This window comes from Hylobates moloch, unplaced genomic scaffold (genome assembly GCF_009828535.3).
Source record: "Hylobates moloch isolate HMO894 unplaced genomic scaffold, HMol_V3 SCAFFOLD_15, whole genome shotgun sequence".
NCBI classification, from domain to species: Eukaryota; Metazoa; Chordata; class Mammalia; order Primates; family Hylobatidae; genus Hylobates; species Hylobates moloch.
This window is the reverse complement of record NW_026652290.1, coordinates 84,916,400-84,933,419: the sequence shown is the minus strand read 5'-3', so window position 1 is coordinate 84,933,419 and position 17,020 is coordinate 84,916,400. Positions and strand designations below refer to the sequence as shown.

Below are 17,020 nucleotides of genomic sequence, written 5' to 3'. Positions count from 1 at the left end.
ACACGGGTTTAGAGCACATTTGAGCTGGGGGACTTCAAATCCTGCCTTCGCAGCTGACTGTGTGACTCCGGAAGATTACTTAACTTCTCTGGGCTTCAATTGCCTAATCTGTTAAATGGGGTTGGTACTGCTCACTTCAGAGTGCTGTTGGTAAGCTGAAATATTACATGTAAATAAAATGCTTTTGATGCTTTTTGGCACAAAGTAGGAGTGGCTGTTTTTGTTGTTTTGGGAACACAATATAAACCGAGCAGGCTAGATCAGTTTAAAAGTTGAGGTAGGATCTGAAATAGCTTCCTGTATTAAGCATGTGAAGAGAACTTGGAAGATACTCAATTTCTTGTCTACATTACGCCTACTTACACCAAAGTCCTGGCTGGGCACGGTAGCTCATGCCTATAATCCCAGTACTTTGGGAGGCCGAGATGGGCGGATTACTTGAGATTAGGAGTTTGAGATCAGCTTGGCCAACATGGTGAAACCCTGTCTCTGTACTAAAAATACCAAAAAAATAAAAAAATAAAAAAAATGGCCAGGCATGGTGGTACACACCTCTAATCCCAGCTACTTGGGAGGCTGAAGCATGAGAATTACTTGAACCCAGGAGGTGGAGGTTGCAGTGAGCTGAGATCATGCCACTGCACTCCAGCCTGGGCAACAGAGTGAGACTCCATCTCAAAAAAAAAAAAAAAAAAATCAAAGTCCTTCCAGCTACCTTGCACAGTAAGTTTATAGCAGATATTAATAACTGTCAAATTGAACTTATTTCCAAAGCCAGTAACAGCAAGCATTAAATGACCGCAAGGTGTTGTGTTATCTGCTCTGGTCCTCCTGAGGTCCTGGGCATGCTCTGAGCATGTATGTAGTTGTACGAGCATGTATGTAGTTATGCTATTGCCACCATCCTTCCTCAGTAAGCTTCCAGTGGGGAAGATATGTACAGCATGTAAATTTAGATCAGCCCATGGATTCCCTGCTTTACAATGGATAAGAAGGTTTTTTAGGCTACTCAAAGGCTACTGCATCTGCAGTTATCACATTCTTTCTGAAAGGGAGTTGGTCAACTCTGAAGGCCTGTCATCGATTCTGCCCTCCGTCTGTGATGGAAAGCAGATCTAATTATTATTTCATAATTAAAGAAGTAGGCAAATGCTGCTTATTCCATGCTAGGCACTATGCTACACAGCTAACGTGTATATTCTCACTCAACCCTCTCACAAGCATTATGGGCTAGATGTCATTACTCCACTTTGATGATATGAGAAACTGTGACATTGTGATATTATGCCTCTTGGATAGGGTCTTTGCAAATGTGAATTTTTAAACCAAAGTCTGATTTCAGAGCCCATTCTCACACCACATTGCCCCTTCCAGGAAGCCTGAAGTTTGTCTTTCCTCTTAGCTCATTTCAGGTGGCCCTGTTGCTTTCACTCAGAAACTCTGAAGCAGGTTCTTACCAAATGCTCTTTACTGTATCAGGAGAACAAAGATTGAAGAAGGTGTGGGCAGTTTGTGAATCCAGACTCCTGGATTTGTGCTGCTTTGTGCATTCATGATCACACATTCATGCAGCCCAATCAGCTATCACAGATAAGCGAGACAAATCTTAATGGTTTCTTGTACTTCATTATTAAAAGTTAATAGAAACAGGGCAGCAGTAGCCTCAAAAGGAAAAAAAAAGGAAGTTGCTTTTTTTTTTTTTTTTTAAGGTCAGGCAGTGGAACAAGGAAAGGAAAGGAGCAAGAGTCTGAGGCAGAAGAAAGCACCTTCCAGCTCAGCTACAGCTGAGAAACACCTGAGATGTTATTCTAAGATGAAATGGCTGGTAGCACTGGCTGGTGGTGAACAGATGGCCACGTTAGGTGGGGCAGTTGTAGGGGTGGTAATTCCCTCTGTATGCTACAGGGACAGGTGACCTGGTGCTGTTCCATAGCACACACCTTCTTACCTCCCCTGGCACCTGGTACATTGCACACTGGACTTCCTGGGTACCCCATATGTACTCAGAAACTCTGGGCTTTCTGGATGGCACCTTTGCTGCTGCACCAGAAGGAAAGGAAGTTTAAGATCAAAGACTCCTGAGTCTGGGGACTCAAAGCACCCAAACCAGTCCTTTAGGATGACATGGAGGGCACACCTGGGTATGCAGCGGTTTCCTCTCCCTCAAGCCATTTATCAGTAGCCTATTAATGTGAATGTTGCATGAAGATTCTTACTTGTAATAATAATATGTTCCTATTTTCAAATGTCTTTCTTTGAATTTCCTAAAAGTTAATAGCCAAAGTGACTAGCTTGTCACATAAGTTAAACATGTTTTTGGCTACTTTGTGTCTCATAGGTTTTATTTACTTGGGTTAGACATCAGGCCTTTTGTCTGTTTTTATTTTCAATTCAAAAGCAACGTAAAAAAAAAAAAAATTGCAGGAACACATGAAAATCCAAACCACTAACCTTAGCTCCAGCAGAGACAACTCTGTTTTCCAAATGAAGTGCGATGGATTCTCCCCAAGTTACCTTTTATTGCTGCTTTGCTGCTCAACACACAGGGCAATACATCACATACCATATGTTAGGTGCTGCCAAGCCCTACTTTGAACACTAAGCCTGTAACCTGCCTATGGTTAAACCAGGCAAATGCCATTTCCTAAAATAAAATCCAAGAAATAACGACTGCCTTGGGCTTGAAGGGGATATAATAATATTCAGAGGTTGGCCCATTAGATAAAAACTTATATATGGATCAGATTTCCAATGCGATTGACACAAAATATGTGTCAATATAATAACATATGTATTTTTTCCTTCATATATGTCCCTGGCTAGGTTTTTAATAGTTTTTGCTATTAACTCCCACCTTGAATTCTAATTAAATTTAGATCAGTCATACAGTTTTAGACTTTTAGTCCTGTCTCCTTGATACATATGACTATAAATCAATAAGAAGGAAGATTGTCGAGGAGACAGCATGGCTGGAATTAAACTACACATCACAAAGTCAGGACGTAACTGTTCTTTGCAGACCTGCCTCAAGTTCATGGTATATAACCTTGTCCAAGTCATCTGGTCAACATGCAAAAATAGGCCAATACTCTCCCTTTCCTCCAGCAATTATTCTTTACCTAAATTTCTCAAACTTTATTGCTACTCATAGGCTAAGCCTTAAACATCTCTTCTGTAAAAAAGGTCATTCTCACAGTCTTGCAGGATGGATGCAGGGATAATGTATTATCTGGAGCAAGGGTTTCGCCCCAGATGGTTCATCTTATTCTTGGCTCTTAGTGTTCTTTGGGGACCAGCTGTTCAGCTCTCCAATGCTTCATGCCCAGGAACTGACACTGGCAGTGGTTTTAATTGGAGACCATCCTGGTTATGAAGGTCTGCTTGCTTCTCCCAGCAACCAGACCTTGATGTATTCATTCACTGACACTGAAAGAGGCAGCCAAGGTGTACAGATCTTCATGGTGTACTAGTGGAAGAAGCCTCATCAAAGAGACTCTCGGCTCTTCCAACTGTCTGTATGCTCTCGGCAAGTCACTTCACTTTTTTTAGATTGCAGTTTCCTCATTTAATTAGAATATCTCTAAGACTCTTTCTAACTTTACTATTTGGGTGGTGCACAGAATACACTAAAATACTAAATTTATATGCAATGTATGATTTTGGCGGTTTTTTTGATAGGAGTTTGTACATAACCACTCTTCACAATAATTAACTGATGATTATAACTATCTTATCATTGTGAAGAATAAATGACTTAAATATTTGAAAATCCTAGGAAGATCTCAAGACCTGAAGATACTACCTTTGATCAAACTGTGACAATATTTATGGAATTACACTACATGGCACAGTCATTTACCTTTTAAAATTAGGTAAGAACTGTTGGCAAAATTATCAACTTCAAATCACTCTGACTGGCCATTGATTGATACGAGTGAAGCCAAGGTGGCAGACAGATGACCATGTTTCAAAGGCTGTGTCTAGTGTTTGTTAATAAAGTCACAGAAGTGCCTGGAGAGCTTTGCTTAAAAAATGTAGGTTTGGGGCTTCACCCCCAAGCTTGTCCAGCCTGCCTTATTTTGTTGTTGTTCTGTTATGTTTTGTTTTAGGCTTTTGGCAGCCTGAAGCCATGGTTTTTAGTTTCTGTCTCTAGTGATAAGCAGACAAGAGGGATGTCGAAGGGGCTTTACTGGCCCAGCCAGAAACAGAAACTAAGAAGCCATGACTGTATTCTCTCTCTTGGACACCCCTGCTAGATCCACTTAATCAGATTCTCTGAGGACGGGATACAGAAATCTATCTTTTAACAAGTGGCTTAGGTTCTTATTTATACCAAGGCTTGAGAACCATAGCTGTAAGACAAGGGAAGGGGAGATACCACTCTAAGTGCCCACAGTTTTGGGGGCCTTCTTGGGAGTAATAGATGTTTGAGTTCCAGGAAAGTAGCTAATCAGAAGTAAGAAGCTGGTTTCTCTTAGAAACATGGATGCCCCTGGCAATAGTGGTTATTTTGCTGATAAAACGTGGGTAGGCGTCATGGAGATGCTGGGGGCTTCTTCCACTCACAATATGGTTATTCTCATATTTTTTAATCCTATTCCAGCTACCCTAAAAGGCCAAATGAGGGGGAATTACCTAAATTGATTGAATTCTGCTGCTCTGTTTGCCAGGTTGGAAGCTTACCTACTTCATAGGGTTTTGAAGGAAATGAGTTAACACGAATAGAATAGGGCCTGGCACTTAATGGGTGTTCAGTATTATTAGCTATTTTAATAATACAACAGAGCCAGATCCCCAGAGAATCCATACACGGTAGGGAATTCTGACTATTGCCAATGATTCTATTCTTTTAAGGAGTTATAACATCCTTTAAAAATTATTAACTTGACAATCCTTTGCATTTAAAAGTGTGATAGAGCTTAAAATTCTTAATTATTTTACTTTGAAAATTTCATACAACCGAAGTCATTAAAAGACATTAGAGCTCTTTTGGTTTAAAGCCCAGATCTTACTAATGGCTGTAAGGTAGATGTCTTTGCTTAAACAGTGTATATATTCCTCTCTTTTTTCTTGCCTTCTGTACCCTCATCTGTCTTGCTCTTTTAGAATTAAAAGAGAAATATTGTTTACTTATGTACTTGTTCTTCTGCTGTCACTGAAGACCTTAAACAAGCATTTGTCTTTGGTTGTGATATTTATTTACCCAAGCAAATAGAAAACCTCTCTCTCTGTCTCTCTCACACACACACACTTCACTGGTTCATGTGAAAAGAATCATCATTGGGCTTCCAAGTGAAGTTCAAGAGGTAAGGGAATTGCTGATGTTTGATTGATTAATAACCAGGTAGATGAGGAGTTGAAAAAAGGAAACACTGAAAATTTCTGCCCATAAAAGTTGTCCCTGAAGAGGGTAGAGAAGAAATGGAGACAGTGACGTGACCTAGTTTTAGAAGAGGAGGAAGCAGAGATAAGTAAAAAGTTCAAGAGGACCTATATTGGCAGGATCAGGGCACCTGCTTCTAGTCACTTTTGTCCCCAGCTACAAACGAGAGTCAGCAGGACAACTTTTGAAAACACGAACTTGCTAGCCCCACCTTGAGTTTCTGCTTAATCGGCCTGAGATGTGGCTGGAGCATTGGTATTTATCAAAGCTTCCCCAACCAGACTGAGCTCCACTAACCGACCACTCACAGCCCTGGTTTCTTTGTCCCTGTAAGGAGGACAATGATGCCTCCCTTGGATTAACTGAGGTAATGATGTATGGAATGAGTGACACATAGATTTGTTTTTAAAGTAACCATTTTTGTTACTGAACAAATTAGCTATTTTTCATTTTTGCATGTTAACTTGAATGTTTGCACTTTATGGCGGTGCCCCGGGCTTAGTTTTCCTACTTTGTATCTGATATCCTGCTATATTTTAAGTTCAAAGAAAGAAATTTATTCTAATTAAAGGAGAGAAAAAATGGAGGTTTATTTTTCAGGGAACACAAAACAGAGAAGCGAAAGGATACAAACCAGCAGCGCAGCACTATTTGATCTGCTTTCCAAACTGTAATTCGAGTCACGTTCTCAAAAGGAAATGATAAGACTCCACTACACACACCTAGAATAGGATTATTTTTCAGTGTGATGTTCACAGGTGTCCAAGAGAGGATCCAAGGGGTGCTGACAAGGTCTAGATAACTGATACATTTGACAACGGACAGAGAGTCCAAGGAAAATATCAAGAAGCTTCATCATGTTCCACTCCGACTGTGACTATACAATGGTAAAGCAGCTGATCGTTTGCAGGAAGATAAATACAATGATTCCATATAGAAACATCAGGCTGACTCCTTTGGCAAACATGGATCAGAAACGGATGAAGAAGGAGCTATTTTCATGAAAGACACCTTTTTCCTTCATACCATTAATGGAGATAATTCTCTGATAAAGAAAATTACACTCTGCCACTCACGTACACACACTCACTTCACTGGTTCGTGTAAAAAGAATCCTCATTTGGCTTCCAAATGATGAATAATTTTTTTTGATTCCTTAAATTCTTGGCTTCTCCTGGCATTACATTTAGGCTGTCTTTATAGTACTTTAAAATGGGCTGGAATGAACCTGCTTTTAAAATAGCATCAAGTTTTTGATATTTTCAGTTTTGAGCCATGATTCTATTACTTTCATAATAACTCTTAATAATACAAAGTCTATGAGGGCAAAAAAAATTATGAGATTTGGTTAAGCAACATTTGGCTAATTTTGAAAAGGAAAAAAGCAAGGGCAAATTTGAAGCTAAAAACAAATAGCTGAATTAATTGTCATTTTCCCAAGCCAGATGGTTTGTTATTATATAGATATAACTGAAACTAACTTCCTGCCTTAAACACAATCTAGGGCTGCCCTGCACAGATTGGTGTCCTCTGACTCGCTTCTCCTGCCTTCCCAATAATCTCCCTCTTTCGGTTAATCCTCTTTGCATTTGAAGCCTAGTTCTTTCTTCTATGCTTTGTTCTATTTCTGGAACATCCATCTCCTATCCAAATCTCCTCAAATTCTCTTCTCTCCTATTTTAGAAATAGTAAAGACACAGGTTCCCCTGTCTTGCTAGAGCTAGCTGAGAAGGATCAGATAGAGAAACTGTACATTAACTTGAAGAGATATATAAAGAAAACAGAAACCTTCATTCTCACCTGCAGGTAGCCTTAATGGGTTATAAGGAAACTTCGTTGTCAGCTGGATTATACTGGTGTGATTCTAAGTGTATGGATCTAGACAAGACACCGAAGATGCCCAAAATGTGCCTTTCCCCAATGGATATCTACCCAGTTACTCATTCCAGAGACACTTTTTTGAAGGGGCTGCTTTGTGTATTATCAGTTCACAAAAATATGAACACTATTAAAAGTAGGCCACTGCATGCAACCTCAATCCAGCACAGGAGGCAGCAGGTGACACTTGAGGACAGGTGAGACTTGAATGGGTTCTGAAAATTTCTGATAATTCACCTGTTTTGCCTTCCACCTTGCTGTGATTTGGTGTAAAATTTCCTCCATTAACTCATTCCTACGGATTAGTCATAGGATACAAAAAAGCATATGTGCCTATCAAAAAACTGAAAAGTCTACAAACTATTTGGTCCAGCAGTTCTCTACTTCTGAGGCTCTAGAAGCAATTTTACAAACACACAAATTTATATCAGGGATTGGAGCAGAGTTTCTATGTTAGAGAAAAATTAGAAACAATTGTCTATCATTTTAGAAAAAATAAATTGCAACTTCATATAACATGATATTGTGCAACTGTGAAAGTACACTAACAAAAACATTCATGACACACTGCTATGTGAGAAGGCAGCTTATGTAACTACGCCTACTATCAGTCCATAAAAAGTAGGGGTAATATTTGCTATATATCTGTATACACATTTTTTGTGCAATTTATTTAAATGTCCCAGGATTTCATAATTTTAAAGATGCAAATGGCTGAATGTAGATGGTGGTGAGATGGCAGGATTTCTTTTTGTTGCTTGCTTATTAACATTTTCTATTTACAAACAGCATGTATTGTTTATTGCTTGTGCTACTAAAAACTAATAAATGTAGGTTAAAAATAGACATTTAAATACAGAGTCTATCTGGGAAGGAGGGAACGGCTGAATTTCAGCTTTTTCCTCGTCCTTTTGGTTAATTCAGCATTCATAATTATGTTAGACAAATCCTTGGATGAAAAGCATCCTACATACTACAAACAGAGCAGGTGCATCTCAAAGGGTGTAGTGGGGAGGAGGAAGGAGTGGAATAGAAGAAGAGGAGATAGCCTTGACATCAGGATCTGGCCTGGGATCCAGTGTCAGGATCTGGTCACGGGGAGGAGGAAGGAGTGGAACAGAAGAAGAGGAGATAGCCTTGACATCAGGATCTGGCCTGGGATCCAGTGTCAGGAGGGTGCCTAGGACAGTCCACAATATGGAACAAGAATCCTAAAAAGCAACTTCACCCACTATGAAAGTTTGCACAGTACCAGCTGTGAAGGGAAGATGTGTTTATGTCTTCATTTTCCCCCAACTACTCCTGTTAAGCATTGAAGAACTGCGGAGTAGCACCAAAATCTTCTCTCTTAATTTTATATTTTGTGCTACAAATACCTTCTGTTTTATTTATTAACAGTATGTTTTAGTGACTTCAACCCACGAAATTGCTTTGCATATTCACTTAACCTGACAAATACTTTTTACAACCTCGTTAAGAGATTCATGTCCTTGAGATGTTTGGGAAGGGGGTGTAATGCCCATCTTTCATCATTTGTATTTGGGCTCTTATGAGATATGTAACTTATAATGAAAAAAAAAAAAAGAAAAGAAAAGAAGGCATAGAGCTCTACCTAAGCTGCTAAGAATATGCCATGAGCCTGATCTCTCAAAATGTTCTCCTTTGTCTCTCTCCCAGGGACATAGGATAGCTTCTTGTGGATACTTAACAAATAGCTTTTGTTAAATATCACTTATTTTTATAGATTCTTGTAATTTTCAGAGCAAGTCCATGAATGTTATACTATCTGCCGTGCCTGACAATTCTGAGGAGGAAGATGGGTGGGAAGAGTTACCCTTAGTTTCATTTTGTCAGGGGAGGAAACGGAAGCTCCTTAGGGGTCAGATGAATGTGAGGGCACGAGGTGGGATTAGAACCCACAGCCTATAATTTCTGGTGTTCAGGTCCTCATGCTGCCAGTCCATTTCCAGGATCCTTCATCAACTTGCCAGATAACAACTCCATGCTCCGAACATGATAACACAGCTATGCTGCCTAACTCTCAGGGCTGCTGTGGGTATCAAAGAGATAAATTATAAAAACATACTTTTAAAATGATGAAGCTATACAAATGTAGTTACTATGAAAGCATTTTGTGTGTGTGTGTGTGTGTGTGTGTTAAATGCAAGGGGTCTGCCTTCCTGAAACCATCATTAACCATTGGGAGCTTACTGTGATCACTTGTTGGATATTCCAAAGTCATAACTAATCCAGAATATTTAGAATGGAGGGTCTGTGGGAGAAGAATCCAGGGCGGTGGGGTACCATCTGCTGAGAACAAAGGTGGTAGGGGGGCTCATATGAGAATACCAGGTGCCGGAGTGAGAAGGAAAAATAATTCAAAGCCATTATTTGAAGTGGAAAGAAAATAACTTTTCAGTTTCTGAGACTAGACCTGCCTGAGTAAATCGGGGATGGGGGTGGGGGGGGGGGACACAGATTAGAGGTTTGAAGTGTGATTTGTTAGAGATTAGTAGTGTACAAAGTCAAAGCTTCCTATTAAAATACCCCCTCCCCCACGTAAACACTCTGTCTATTCTATGGCTCCATGATCGCATTTATATTTTCTTCTCAACTGTGTTCATCTTCTGTGCTACCTGATCATTTATCATCTGTTTATAAGTACCAGTCTTACTCCACGGGAGTAGACATATCATCTGTCTTGTTTATCCCCCATCTCCGCCATGCCCAACACTGGCCAGTACATAGTGGGTGATCCTTAAGTATATGGCTTGAAAGCCTATGCTTTGCCACTGGGTCATATTGCTTCCTTTGTTTTAATTTTTTAAATGGTATTTATCTCTTTTTTAATGATTTTATGAATGGTATAGAGGGAAAACCACTTGAAAATTTGATGATCAAGAATGCCACATTGCTTCAGAGACTCAGTTTGGGCTTCCTTGTTAGCTATTGGCATTGTCAAAATACAGTGTTTCATTGTGAATATTTCTTGTCACTAGTATTCCACTGTAGACTCAGTTCAGTTATAGAAGCTATAGATGAGAGAGCTTAATCTTTACTCTCAGGATAAGAATACTTGACATAGCAGAAAGTTATTTTCAGATTCTTCTATGTGGTTTGCCCCATTTTTCCCCAAAGCACAGACTAAGGGGCAGGAAGCACATCCAACCACTTCCAGTGCAGCCTCATACAAAGTGCTGGTTCCCCTTGAGTGACCAGAACTGCAGTCCTCTAATGGGACAAGTGGGTTAGTTTTGGGGTTCTGATTTGTCATATTTCACCCATCTGAAAGCTCATCATAGAATCCTTCATAGAAGGGCATTTTCATGATCACTTGGCATAGTTGTGGTTACCTGTTGTTTTGCAACTATAACTCAGGAATCACAGGCTATGATTAATCCTCTGGTGGGCCCATCGGTGGACCCCAGTGGGGATCATTTTAGTCTGGAGCTACAGCAAGCCTTTCTTGTTATCTTGACCCAGGATTTTTTACAATGATGACCTAATAATAGCTTATAATTTATGGAGGACTATGCCAAAAAGTCCCCTGGGCTCCAGAGAGGCAGGGATGGGGAGGGGAGCAAGCCAGGGAGAGAAAACAAATACAACACATAATTTCTTGATTGTAACAAATACAACCAAAATAAGCTGTTTTCTCCTTGAGTACAAAATACAGGATTTATTAGATGCTGAGCTGAACAAAGGTTATCAAATATGGGCACTAATAGAGTTACTGTTTTTAGATCATGTGCTAGAAAAGATGGGTGAACAATGCAAAGCATCTGATGGATTGAAATCCTTTTCTGGAATGAATCAGAGTATAAACAAGTAATACAGAGCTTATGTTTCATTCCTGAGAAAAGGCAGGATGTGAGGTCTGTGTGCCGAGGAGCAGTGATGGGATTCCAGCTGGCGCTGTGCATAAATGCCAAGCACCATGATTTCATATCTATAATATGCACTACCCCAAACAGATATTAAAATTTTTTATGGCCACATGTAAGCTTTGCCTTTTAAAATGAGTTAGTGTTTTATTTGTTCTCTTTTCTAAAAATACCAATGGGCTTAAATTCATTTGTTTCTCATGCAGGGACCAGACATGGCAATGAAGTTTTGCTTTCTTATAGCCCCTATTTTCTTCTCTTGCATTTAGCAACAATGTGTCATTCTTTGTGCAGGGAGATCGTGCACAGAGCCCCTTATCAATAGGCCTTGGTCTCTGTACTCTCTTCCTAATGGTTGTGATGAATTTGAATTGATTTAGGAGCCAACAGTCAGCACCTACAGTGTGACATGCTGGGGCCATGAATGAGAGTAAGAAGCTGCATTTGTGAGAGTTGCCTCCTTAGCACTGTGATCAACTGACTGAACTGGTCATGGACATTTGTCATTTATGTATCATTAAACATCGGGTACTGCCCTAAGAGTCACAGTGCTAATTCTAAGCACCATTGTGTGATCCCCACCCCCCAGCAATTTGCAATGTATGAACCAAGATTACTGTTGGGGGCAGGGTAGTGGAATTGTTTTAAAAAGGTGGACAAATCCATATATATACAAAACAATGAAGAACAAAAAATATCTCATGTAATTTAAAATATATAGAGAGAGATTCTGTGATGAATAAAATAAAATAATTTCAAAATCTTACAGAATCCATGGTAAATTCTGACACTATCATGTAGAGAATCCATGACATTTTTATATTAGAATTGGTCCTTGTGAAAAATAGAGAAAAGACAAACCTGTTGAGTCAGAAAGTACATCAGTGGTTGCCTGGGGCAGAGGGTGGAGATGAGGAATACCTGTAAATGGCTGTGAGGCATCCTACTGGGGTGATGAAATGTTCTAAAACTGGATTAGGGTAATGGTAGCAAGACTCAGTGAATTTACTAAAAATCATGAAATTGTATGTACTACAAATGGATGCATTTTATGGTATGTAAGTGATACCACCATAAAGTTGTTAAAAGATGCAGACTGAGACAGCATTAAAATAAAAACAACCCACCAGAAAACAGTGGTCCTTGAGATGTTTCTTTTTTTTTTTTTTTTTTTTTTTTGAGACAGTGTCTCACTCTGTCACTGAGGCTGAGTGTGATGGCATGATAGTGGCTCACTGCAGCCTTGGCCTCCTGGGCTCAAGTGATCCTCCCATCTCAGCCTCCTGAGTAGTGGGGACAACAGGCGCATACCACCATGCCCAGCTAATTTAAAACTTTTTTTTGTAGAGACAGGGTCTCTCCATGTTGCCCAGGCTTGTCTCGAACTCCTGGACTCAAGTGATCCTCCTGCCTTGGCCTCCCAAAGTGTGGGGATTACAGACGTGAGCCAGCACACCTGGCCACCTTCATTTCAAATGTGAAGAGGGAGAAATAAAAGTCATCAACTCAACATTATTTACAAATCATTCCTTAGAGACTGACACTCTTGTGAATGCTTTTGCTACACTCCATGCTCATTCCCTTTGCAATACGCCCTGAGCCTGAAAAGAAAGGGAAATTTACACTCATTCACATAGCACATGCATGACACCAACCCTCTAAACACAAAACACACGAACGCACACCTGTACAGCATGATGTTTCTACCAAGTGCCCTTGCTCTGGCCAACCTAGAGTATGTAAGAAGGCCTAGATAGAATAGAATAAAATATTTTTAGCTCTCTTCTCTTACACTGTGACTTTTATGGGACTGAGTAAAGTTGGCTGGTATGGGGTTGCGGCACTAATCCAAAGACTCTGCAGGACTTCAGATCGGGCAGGACACATGCTGAGCATCCCTGCTCCCTGGACCACCTCCTGGTAGATGACATCATTGTTACCATCCTGGTTCCCCTCCAGCTTTGTACTCAATGCCAGGTGCCCATGCAGTACTGCCCTTTGAGAGAAATAAGGAGTGTAACTACCAACAAAAAACCCTTAAAAGTATTTAATAAAAAAACTCTTCCTTTGAAGAGAAAGAATAAAGGACGCAAAGAGCTTTGAAATGGATCTTTCCCAGGTTTTTACAGATGCTTTGGGTCGGCTGCAGGCAGCCTATTCCCCACTGTTTTTTTCGTATATGATAACAGGCAGTTATGGTGCCATTTATAGAGAAAATCTTGTAAATTCTGGTTTCTAGCCTTCTTTTGTTTCATTCTCTCCTCAAAAATGTTTGCCTTTGCAGGCTTTCTTTAACTCTGATGACATCATCTATTCATGGGAAAGTGTGCCGGAAAGTACAAAGCATTTAAACTCCAGACTGCTGCTTGCTGGAGCGAGGTTAAGATAAGGTCCTGTGGAAAGCCATTTGAGTAATTAGGGCTGTCCCGTGCTGCCCCTCTGGCAGTGTCCCTGGTTGGCCTTGCCTCTTGGCCTGACTACAGATCTGAGGGTCCATTCAGCAGTACTGAACTTTTTTGGTAGTAAAGAAACTTGTTGCTTATTAGAGTATGTGAAAACAAAATATAGTTGCCCTTTAGGAGCCTCTTGGGGAAACTGACACCATAGCCACTGGGAAATACTGGCTTAGGGTAAAGTAACTCTGTTTTCATTTCCATTTAAGCTGATGTGAAATGTAGCCGTCCAATTAAATATGTATGCACACTGTCACAATGGCACCTCTTGACACTGGCTGTCTGACTTGAAATGTCAGTGTTGAGAGGAGAAAGCTCATGGTCAGTGAAATTGCAGGAAACAGAAGCACATTTGGACATGTCCACCTCACTAGAATTCCTAACATAGGGAAAAATGAAGACAGGCTGAAAATTTACTTAGTTTCTCAGTTTTCAACCGCTGCAATGTAGCTAAGGTAAATACCCCAGGAGGCCTAACTTGTTTATCAGTGCATTGAAATAGAAAGTAAAGGAGATCCAACATTTCTGAGGGTCTACTATATGCGAGGCTCTGTGTTGGGTACTTCATAAATTCACTCTCATGTAATCCTCACTACAACTCTGTGAGATGGATTTTCATGTTCCTATTATTCTGGCTTAGAGGAGTTAAGCAATTTGCCTCTGGGGGTGTCAAACATCTAGTAAGTAGAGGAGGGAGGGTTGGGTTTGAACACAGGTCTACCTGCCTCTCTAAAGCTCATGTTCTTTTATAACCCTTTAGCACGTAGTCATTGTGCTAAGACTTTGCATAACTTCTCTGAGACAGAGGCTGTTAACTGTCAATCTATCTGAGCTTTGCACTGAGAACAACACATCTATTTGAAGTAGGATGGGATGAGAAGAAATGATGGAATTAATCTGATTCCCTGCTGTCCTTCAAGGGAGCTCAGAATTTAGAATGACTGGGTACAGTGTCCCAAGGGGAACACGTTTGTGATGAGTGGGCATTTTTGTGTTCGCTCCTGACCACCTCTCTGCTGTTAAGTGAAGAGTAGACTGAGTGTGATTACTGGTGAGACCTTGGAATATTAACCTCTATGGTTCCCACTCCTACTTCTGCTCAGAGATCTAGAACACTGGAACGTAATTTCCAAAGCTGCCAGTAAGCCTGGACAGAACATGGCTGCTAGGAGGGTGTCCTCAACATGCCCTTCCTAGGCCCCACTGACCGGCACCTGGGTAGCTGTGTATCACAGCTGTGTTTGGTCTAGCTCGGGAAGACCAAATCTCTCTTTGTGTTCAGATTCATTAGTGGCACATGGCTGTGCTGATGAGAATTATCTTGGTATTCTATTCTTTTTTTTTTTTTTTTTTTTTTTTTTGCCATCTGGGTCAGAACTGAACATCTTTCAGTTGTCTCAGTGATTAAATTTTTACGTACAGGAAAATGCTAATAGTTTACAGGTACAGAACTGGATCTTGATTCATTTCTGAATTTTTTCAAAGCATGCACTCCATTAGGTGTTTTTCATGCCAAATAGAATAATAGTTCCTGACCTTAAAGAGTTTAAATGTAATCCTACTGTTGCATGCCTTAAAAGTAAAAAATAATAAAATTGAGGTAAAGAGAGAAATTTAAAAAGTTCTTAAAACATTTGTAAGGCATATGGAAAAGAGCATATGCAATACTTTAAAAATAAGTCCAAGATGGCACGATAGAGTAGCTGAGTACCAGATTATAAAAACGAGAGATAACATGGATTCCACAGTTTACCATCCATACAAACTTTGGCTAAATATGGACAAGTCATTTATTCTCTATGAGTTTTAGTTCTTCATGTAACATGAGGATACTTGTACTCACTCTCCTATAAGCTATTAAGTGATTTTAGACAGGGCCACTGGAGTTACATCCAGGCATGTTGTACCCTATACATCTCCAGGAGGGTCACTCAGATTATGGGGCCTCTTGGAGTATGCAGCATACAACCTGCACAACAATATAAGTTACTCGAGGGTCCACTGAGAAGTAAAGCAACAGGACACAGTAAATTGTAAAGTACTTGCTGTTTAAGTATTCTATAGAATATCTTAGTTTTGAGAGTTATTAGAAGCCAGAAAATTAAAAACGGAAAAACATAAGCTATCAATAGCTAACTGGTTTTCTCAATTACTAAAAATAATATAATGTTTTGTAGCACAGTGCTGAACAAACAGAAAAAAATATCATTTTCAAGGGAAGAATCTAAGCGTCAAAAAAAATAAAGGTTGAAAGGAGGCAAAATCAGTTCACATCACTTAATGACATAACCTACGTAAGATAATAAAGTATATACAGTGCTTATGCCTAGCATATAGTGGAGCTTTGTGGTAAATTTAAAAAATGTTCCTTCTCTGCTCAAAACTTTTCCCATTTATTCTCATTTTCTGGTGTTTTCTATTCCTTTTGCCATTTTTTTTAGAGTTGATCTCAGTGTAAATAATGATAATAGTTTCCTGTATTTTATACCAATTTTCAGCTGATACATTCTCTGAGATCCATGCTGTTACTTAATCTTCTTGAAAACTTTGTTTGAATTGCCGTGTATCATTAGGCTGATTTTACAGGCAAGAAAATTGAGGCTCAGAGAGTCAAGAAATTGGTTAAAGCCATGCAGTAAGTAAGGGTTAGAAGTCCAGGTTCCTGAATTCAGCTCTAAAGCTCTTGTCCCTCTACCCTCTTGGTGCACAGTCATTAACACCATGCTAAGAGAACATGGTGAACAACCAGGATAACCAGTTTTATATATCAAGTTCTTCCTATGGAATTCAGAAGTCTAAAAGTGTTGTAATTTAAAAATGACATAAATTTTCCCCAACATAAGGTTTTATTTTATTAAAAAGGTTCTATATACAAAATTGGGGGAGGGGGGATGGAAACCAAAGCTGTCTATTTCTTTCTCCTTCAGCCTTGAAATCCTTAAAGGGAAATAATTCGTATTTGACAGAATCCAAGGGATAAAAGACTTTTCAAAACATAGGAAGGACATAGAAAATCATACAATGCCAGAGACTAAAGGACAGCCTAGCATACCCAATTTTTAAGCTTTTCTGGCCCGGTAGCAACCAGCTGGTAATGGGAACTAGTGAGAGAAGTCAGCAAGCATCAGGCACAACCCCCACCAAGACGCGCAGAGAAAGATGAAGGCAAGACTTAATGGAGCAAACCCCCCCCCGCCTCCGCCCCACTCATCAGTATCTCAGAGTTCTCCCTGCAGTTAAAGGAGGATGCTTACTTCTATTTATTTGAATCCAATAGGAACAAGAGATGAAAAGAAGTCCATATTTTGAATCTGGGATATAAGCTGGAATGTCCTGGCCCAATATACCCAAGGCTTATCCAAGTTAATAATTGTAAGCTAAAAGAATGTCCAATGACTGGGTGGCCCTTAGTCCAAAAAAAA

The 17,020-nt window shown here is 39.8% G+C and overlaps 1 protein-coding gene across 4 annotated transcripts in view; it reads right to left on the bottom strand.

Moving 5' to 3' along the window:
* SLC8A1 (solute carrier family 8 member A1) overlaps positions 1-17,020 on the bottom strand; it is a 343,373-nt gene that overhangs the window by 11,173 nt on the left and 315,180 nt on the right. The window lies entirely within an intron of this gene.